Source organism: Saccoglossus kowalevskii, chromosome 5 (genome assembly GCF_978046115.1).
Source record: "Saccoglossus kowalevskii chromosome 5, keSacKowa6.1, whole genome shotgun sequence".
In the NCBI taxonomy this organism is placed as follows: domain Eukaryota; kingdom Metazoa; phylum Hemichordata; class Enteropneusta; family Harrimaniidae; genus Saccoglossus; species Saccoglossus kowalevskii.
Window position 1 is genome coordinate 38892121 of NC_140645.1, and position 7381 is coordinate 38899501.

Here is a 7381-nt window from a genome sequence, read left to right on the forward strand (position 1 = left end):
TTAATCCAGCTCGCAGTGTGATAACAGCCTCTCCATACCACCCTGGTTGATGACAATCAAATAATGCTCTTGTTTTGTTTTTTTACCTCCGGATCATCTGGGACAACCATAGACACGGTTTCATCTCTAGGGCATTCCTCTTCTGATTATTAAAACAATTGAGGACCGTTCAACAATATCTTTGTCCCCAAGGTATCATCTACACAGAGATCTCTAGATGAGTACTAAGCTGTATCGGCTCTGCTATTCACGTATTGCCATTGTGACATTTCTGATCTGATTGATACGGTTTGCTACAAATATATGGAAACGAGTGGTTTCATTAGCACAGTACCTGATAACTGCTAAACTGCCAGTGCAAAAGAATGTCTCATTTATGTCATACTCAAGATTTGTTTTATCATCTTATCTATACGCACAAACATAGAGGCAGTCGTCAACTCCATGCGTGGTATGGCGACCTTTTTCAATGGTGCTACTCTGGACTTGGGACAGTCATCAGTACAATCATCATTATTCACCAGTACATCAACAACTTCTAATTTAAGCCTATCACAAGTATCATTGGACATCTTGCGCAGTGCTGTATTTTAACAATTCGATTATGACACAGCACCAAACAGATGGCCAGCCATTCTGTATACTTCTTGTTTGCCATTATACTGTCTGAAGCGTAATAGTACACCAACAAGTATATTTGTTAGATCAGGACTTTGTGACATGAAGTCATTTCAGTTTCACTGGTATAAAAACAATCAACAAACCAAATCTTGTCCACCATCTTTTACAGGTACACTCCATTATGTGTTATTCACCACACAACCATCATCAGCACCCTGCATATCTTTTGGAACGTGCACATAACACTTCTTGATCAACCACAAATGCTTTGTAATCAGAGTGAAACGGTGAATCTTTTCTCATTCTTCTTCCAATGCCCTCAGGAAACTGTCTTGCATGTCCTTTATTGTCAGATAACTTGGAAAAATAGCAATCAAATGTCATGATACCCATCTACATTCTCCACAAATACTTTCTTTTTTATGGAAAGTCCAAGTTCATAGACTTTCTTACCACACGGGCATACAGATTTTTATATTACACATTCTGTCACTACTTGCATCATGAGCAACATTCCATGCAACTCATCCTAGGAAAGCTTTTTTAAATCAAACTAATTGTTGTCTTGTCATAGGACAAATTACACACATAAAACGTATTTTGGCGACAATGATACACATTGTCAAATATTCAAAAAAATGCGAAGATTGCTTATATTGGCCTATAATGAACCACATTCAACATAATTATTGTTCACATCACGTGATATATGATGGGTTAGGTATAAAGCGTTATTTTTGATAGTTCGACGTTAAATAAAGGGGTTTGAAAGATCATTAAAGTGTTAATGCCTAAATGAAGTAAAAATGCAGAAGGGGTTATTATTAGTCCAAGTGAGTGGTGCAAATGATACCGATTTGTTTTGTTTTTTAAATAGCATTGTTATACGGGGAACGAGCGACAACTAAATTACCATTATTCGTCATTGAATATAAGATATTTACATATGAGGTGGGGAGAAAGTATGTCTGACCAAACTATAGACGAATTAATAACAATTCAAACATGAATAACATTAGGTTAATTATTTTGAACACAATTCATACATGAATATGCCTAGTTGTTAATCTGCATTTTTTTCGAAACACCATGTAACATAATTTCAACTTTCTAGATGTTTAGGATTGTCGATCTCCACCATAATTTCAATGGGATTTGAGCTTGACCGCTCATGAAACATATACACGTTTACAACCCATGCAAACATATGCCAGAGTTTTTCCCTGTTTCAAATTATAGTCTGCTCGTTTTTTAGTCTTTTCCTGTAGCATAACATCGAAAAATATGACGGACTGAAGTCTAAGCTATAATATAATAGGAATAAGAATACCAAAATTGAGTAAATCGCTCGATTCTGACAAGAATCTGATCAAACAATTGTCACGCACTTTCCTGTGGGGTGTAATTTTCTAATTACATAGCTATGTGCAGAAAAAGTAATTTACCAGTAATATTATAATTAATTTACCAGAAGAACATATATTTTCAACAGACAGTATGGTTACCAAACTACGTTCAATACTACAACTTATGGCGTCCGTAATTATTGCTGGCGTTTTAATTGGAATATACATGACGACAAAGGTAAAGGTTGTGTTTTGAATTTAATGACAATTACTGGTGTACTGGTGTGTACACTTATTGAGGATGTCATACGAGTGTGATTCGAGCTGCTTTTATAAAAAAAAAACATGTGCAACGGATTTTGATTGAATGTGTAAGCAGCCATTTCCAATACAGCTGTGCAGGACTTATGTTGATCTGTTTTTTCAAAATAAATATGTATCAGCCATTGGTATTAAGATTATTTAGACCATGCACTCGTATATTTTGAAATTTTGAAATGCTCTTAGTTTAAGAAAGGGAGGAACAGCATCTATAGTAGTATTGACATGACAATTAGATTCATGTATGTAAATTGCATGTATGTGATGTTATATACATTCAGCCATGTGAGAGTGGCATATATTTTTTAAAATGGTATTTATTTTTAGGCTGTTACGCCCAAACTCACAAGTAAGCCATTAATAAAAACAAATCTGTATGCTAGATATTCGTAATCTATATAAATTTCAGACTTGTCCGCAATTGCTACCTTAGTACTGTATCTCTCCTGGAACCCATACTGATGATTGTATAATAGATCAAAACTGTTAAGATATGAGATCATTTGTTTGTTAATTATTTTCTCAAATATTTTGCTAATCTGTGGTAATACTGATACTGGTCTGTAATTGCCTGGGTCACTAGGTACTCCTTTTTTGAAAATTGGAGTCACTTTAGCTATTTTTAAAGAATTTGGGAATACACATGTTGAAAACGATAAATTAATTATATGATTAAGAGGTCGGGAAATGTACTTTGCGGCATAAATTAACAGTTTTGGACTAATATAATCATAACCCACAGCCTTATTGTTATCAAGTGCTTTTAGTAGTTGAAATATTTCTTGTTCAGAGGTTGCGTGAAGAAAGAAAGATTGAGGCAAGGATTTTGGTAGATAGGAATGATAGGATTTAGTGCAATGATTTAAGTTATTAGCAAGTGCCTCCCCAACTGAGACAAACAAATTGTTAAAGCCATTAACAATGTCATGTTGGCTTAGCCGTGCATTATCAGCTAATATACCATTAATTGCATATGCAAATTTTGTATTTGGACCAATCAAATCAATGGATTAATACCATCAATATACTAATACAAGTAACCTGTAGAATGCTGTGTGGGTAATATTTTTATATTGATTTTTGTTGCATTTGCAGCAAATAGTTACCAAACAATGAGAAATCTATAGGATTGAATATACCTCTCGGCTGGCTTCACATGCATAGTTCAAGCCTGCCTATCCGGTGCTTATACACAGATTTAATTACATCACCTAGACGATCTGTGGTTACAGCTTCATGGTCAGAGTAATCGCAAAATTGATATTACAATAGAAAATCATGAAAGACTGGCAGTCCCATGCAATTAATAGCAAGTGAAATTCCTGGGATTGAAACATGTATTTTGAAGTCACTGGTGTAGGCAATGAATGATAACTTCAAGTTGGCATGAAGATGAGGTAGTTTATTTAATCAGTGCTGAACTAGATGCTGAAATTATAATTAAGTGCGTTGTCATATAATTTGTTTATTTCAATTTCTTCTGAAGTCAAATAGAATGCACTGGTGAAACCGTGAGTGAAAGTATGTCTTGGGGGTATAGTCTACATTGTGTATGAAGTGGTAGGGTCGGGCGTCACATAATCTGTTCATTTTCAACTCTTATGAAGTCACATAGAATTTCACTTAATTTATTTTCGCTGAAACGTTTTCAAGCATTACATGTGAATCCGATTTTCCCTGTGCTGTGTCTCAATAGAGTATGAGGTAAATGGCATTTTCACTGGAATTTATTTCAGGGGAAAAATGTTTTCAGTGAAAATGAAGTATACCACATTATTACATATGTACTGCAGTTTATTTTGATTCGTCTATGAAATCGGTATTTCCACACCCCATATGCAAATAAAGTAGTCCTTTCAAGAGTAGCGTTTTCGAAACATAGCAGAAATAAACAATATTTAGAAGTGCGATATTTTACTTTTGGGGTACATGAATATACTTGCCGAGTGAAATGAAATTTGAACAACAGTAATGGCAGTCACTTATTTTGACTAAAACTAATTTGCATATCACCCATGCAATAATGTTTTCGGTATTTTCAAGGTCAATATGCTAATGAACATGGTATTGGCGATCCGCTCCAATAGGATTGCCCCTCAAATCATTTGTGTGTGTGATTTCCAGTGTTTTCACGTATTAGTTCTTCTGTGATTTTTTTGGCTTGGCCGATTTCGCTAAAACATGGAAGGTGGGTCACACCTTCACCCTAGTTATTAGGGAAAAATCTGCAAAAAAATGTTGGTCCATCGTTGCCATAGCAACAGTAAAAAAATTATTTTTGGATAGCTTCGAGCTAAATGTATCTCCTACAAATTTAGGATACAACACCTCAGACATAGCTCATTGTACTCGGCTTGAGTGGGGGCACAATGATACTATTTGAATTTTTGATATCTTTTTTCATCAATGAGAAAGTTGACCCCAAATTTAGAGTAACTGTTCACCAGGTATGGCTTTTTAACTAACTCTTCTGTGATTTTTTTTGTGTGGCTTGGCTGATTTTGTTCGTACTTGACCCACCACTACCATGGTAGCAGCCAAAATCTGTTTTTTTTTTACTACGTTCGTCCCAAATTTATTACTTCCTACCAGTCTTGTAATAGCAGTGTTCAAATGATCAAAATAACCAATGAATCATCTCAATTCTACAGCTGTGAATGCTCTAACATGTGCAATTCGTTTTACTTTGCATTTACTCTGCATTTTCGACATGTTAAAAACAAAATAAACGTATTTTGCCGTATATAAAAGTGAAGGAGTGAAACATTCTCTTCGTACATGAAAATGGAGTCCATGTAAACAAACTATCGGGTTGGAGGTACCACTTATAAAATGGGTTTGTCGCACTCTTTAAATTGATGTCACACTCACAAAACCTAGATTTTTGTCGATTAAAATATATATATTTTTCAAATTATGAGTGACAGATATGCCAGAAAGTTCTAAGTCGATACGAAAATTGCCGTTTAACTTTTGTTTTTATTGCCGTTTCGCCAATTTTCGGCCGATTCTCACCTATCACCTCTCATTCTATAGCTGTCATCCCCTACTTGATTTGAGTGGCATTTTCAAAATCGTACGGTCCATTCCAAACTTCTCTGGATTTAGAACACCGGGTTAAATTTGGAGGCCACGCTCGCGTTCACGGCGCTTGCCAGGATTTTCAAATGTTTCAATTTTTATTCTACCGTGTTGTCAAAACGGCTACTCGCAATGGGTTGCAATTTTCAGAAAATGACCATAAGATATATCGCTAGAATTCATGGTATTTTTTATTTTTTTTGCTTTTAGTTTTGCTCACGTATTTTGTAGTTTTTGAAAGGGTAGCTGCCCACACCCACTTCTTCCGAGGCGGAGTTAATTACCCATGAGCACTTGGTGCAATCCAAGGGATCGAGCGGTTCCCCTTTAACCAAGTGACTGAAATCCCTAATATTAGCTGTACACCACATGGAATACTACGATTTGATGTATGTTGAATGAGCTTTATCATAGATCATCAACATCAAAGTACCAGGAGGTTTCTGCTGGCGAAGTTGCGGCGTTACCCAGTTCCAAATAAAGATACCAACGCCAAATGAGCGACATTTTTACCGGAAATCAAGATTCATTCAATCCACGGCTAGCAAGCAACATCACAAGCGAAGTTGTAGTGTGCAGCTCATCAACGACCGCTGTCGACGAAAGTCATTCCGTCAGTGAGTACCGCAGTTGTGACGGCATGTTTGCCAATGCAAAATTCTGTGGAGGAACTTTTAACTCAATTTAAACTACGTATGACTGATTCGAAACATTCCATCGAGATCGGACGGTGCCCTATCGTGTCATCCCTTCACCATTGTATTCAAACGAACCATTTGGTGTGCTGTTACATTCTCCTTCAAACCCGGGATTCAACCATTGGGGTCGTCTTAATAAAAAAAAACATCGCAAATCATGCAAATATAGCATTTTTAAACAAGTATACTAAAAAAGAAATGCTCAGCGATGCAAAAGAAGGATAGATATTACTTTTCAGTATACACATCTCTGTTTATACAATCCTTCACATATTCTACTCCCAATTATTCCTGCGTAAAATGGAATAGCCTCTTTCCATGTTGACATTCTGAGTAAAATCACGTGATAGGCTGTTACATACTCTTTCGCCGGTCTGGAAAATGTGTTTAATTAGCTCTTATTCAAGCGACAATGTATATTTCCCAGTGGGAGCGAACCTAGTTCGAATCTGCCATTAAAAAATAGGGGTCTTTTCAGCAAAAAACGAATAACCCTTGAGTGCACACAATACACTGAATTTCGGAACAAATCTTGCATTAGTTACAGCAACAGAATACCACAGAAATATCAGCCGAAACATGAAAACACTATATATTGTATTTTGGCCTGAACCCTATCTATTGCAATTCCAGGAATTACCCCCATATGTGCAACCATTTTCCACCTTGGTATCACCCAACCCTGAAAACAAATTCTTAATACCACGCTGAAGCGTTTGGTAATAATGTGTGATATTACACTTGGCCGATATTCCATGTGACTTTTGTGAGTGACGTTGTGCGGAACCAAGCCAAGGGGGAGGTGTGTGTTTTTTTCATTATTTTGATTAATGCATGATGTCTTTGTGGGTGATAAGTAATTATTTATTTCAGTGTGTCCCTTGCATCTGTGTTAATGTAATTAACACTCGAGTGTAAATTTTAAGTCACTCCTGAAAATATTGAAGCTCTGTTGTGTGCTTGGTCGCGCAATAATCATAACCTACACAATATGTTGAAAGTACGTTTTGACAACTTTATATTTTGGAACCTCTTGACAGTTGAACTTTTTCAAATGCATTTTAATAATCCATAAAGGCACAATAAATTAGCCCCATCAGCATATAAGTACTTTTCAATAAGTGCACCTAAAACACATTATTTTAAAAGCATAATACTGTGGCAGCATTTGTATATAATAATTGAATTACCTCAGTGCAATATTCAATATTTACAAATAAAAAATCTTAAATACTTTGGTCAATGAGTAGAATGTAATTCTGATTTTTCTCAGCACCCATTGGTACTACCATATCGAGGATGGTCAACAAACTA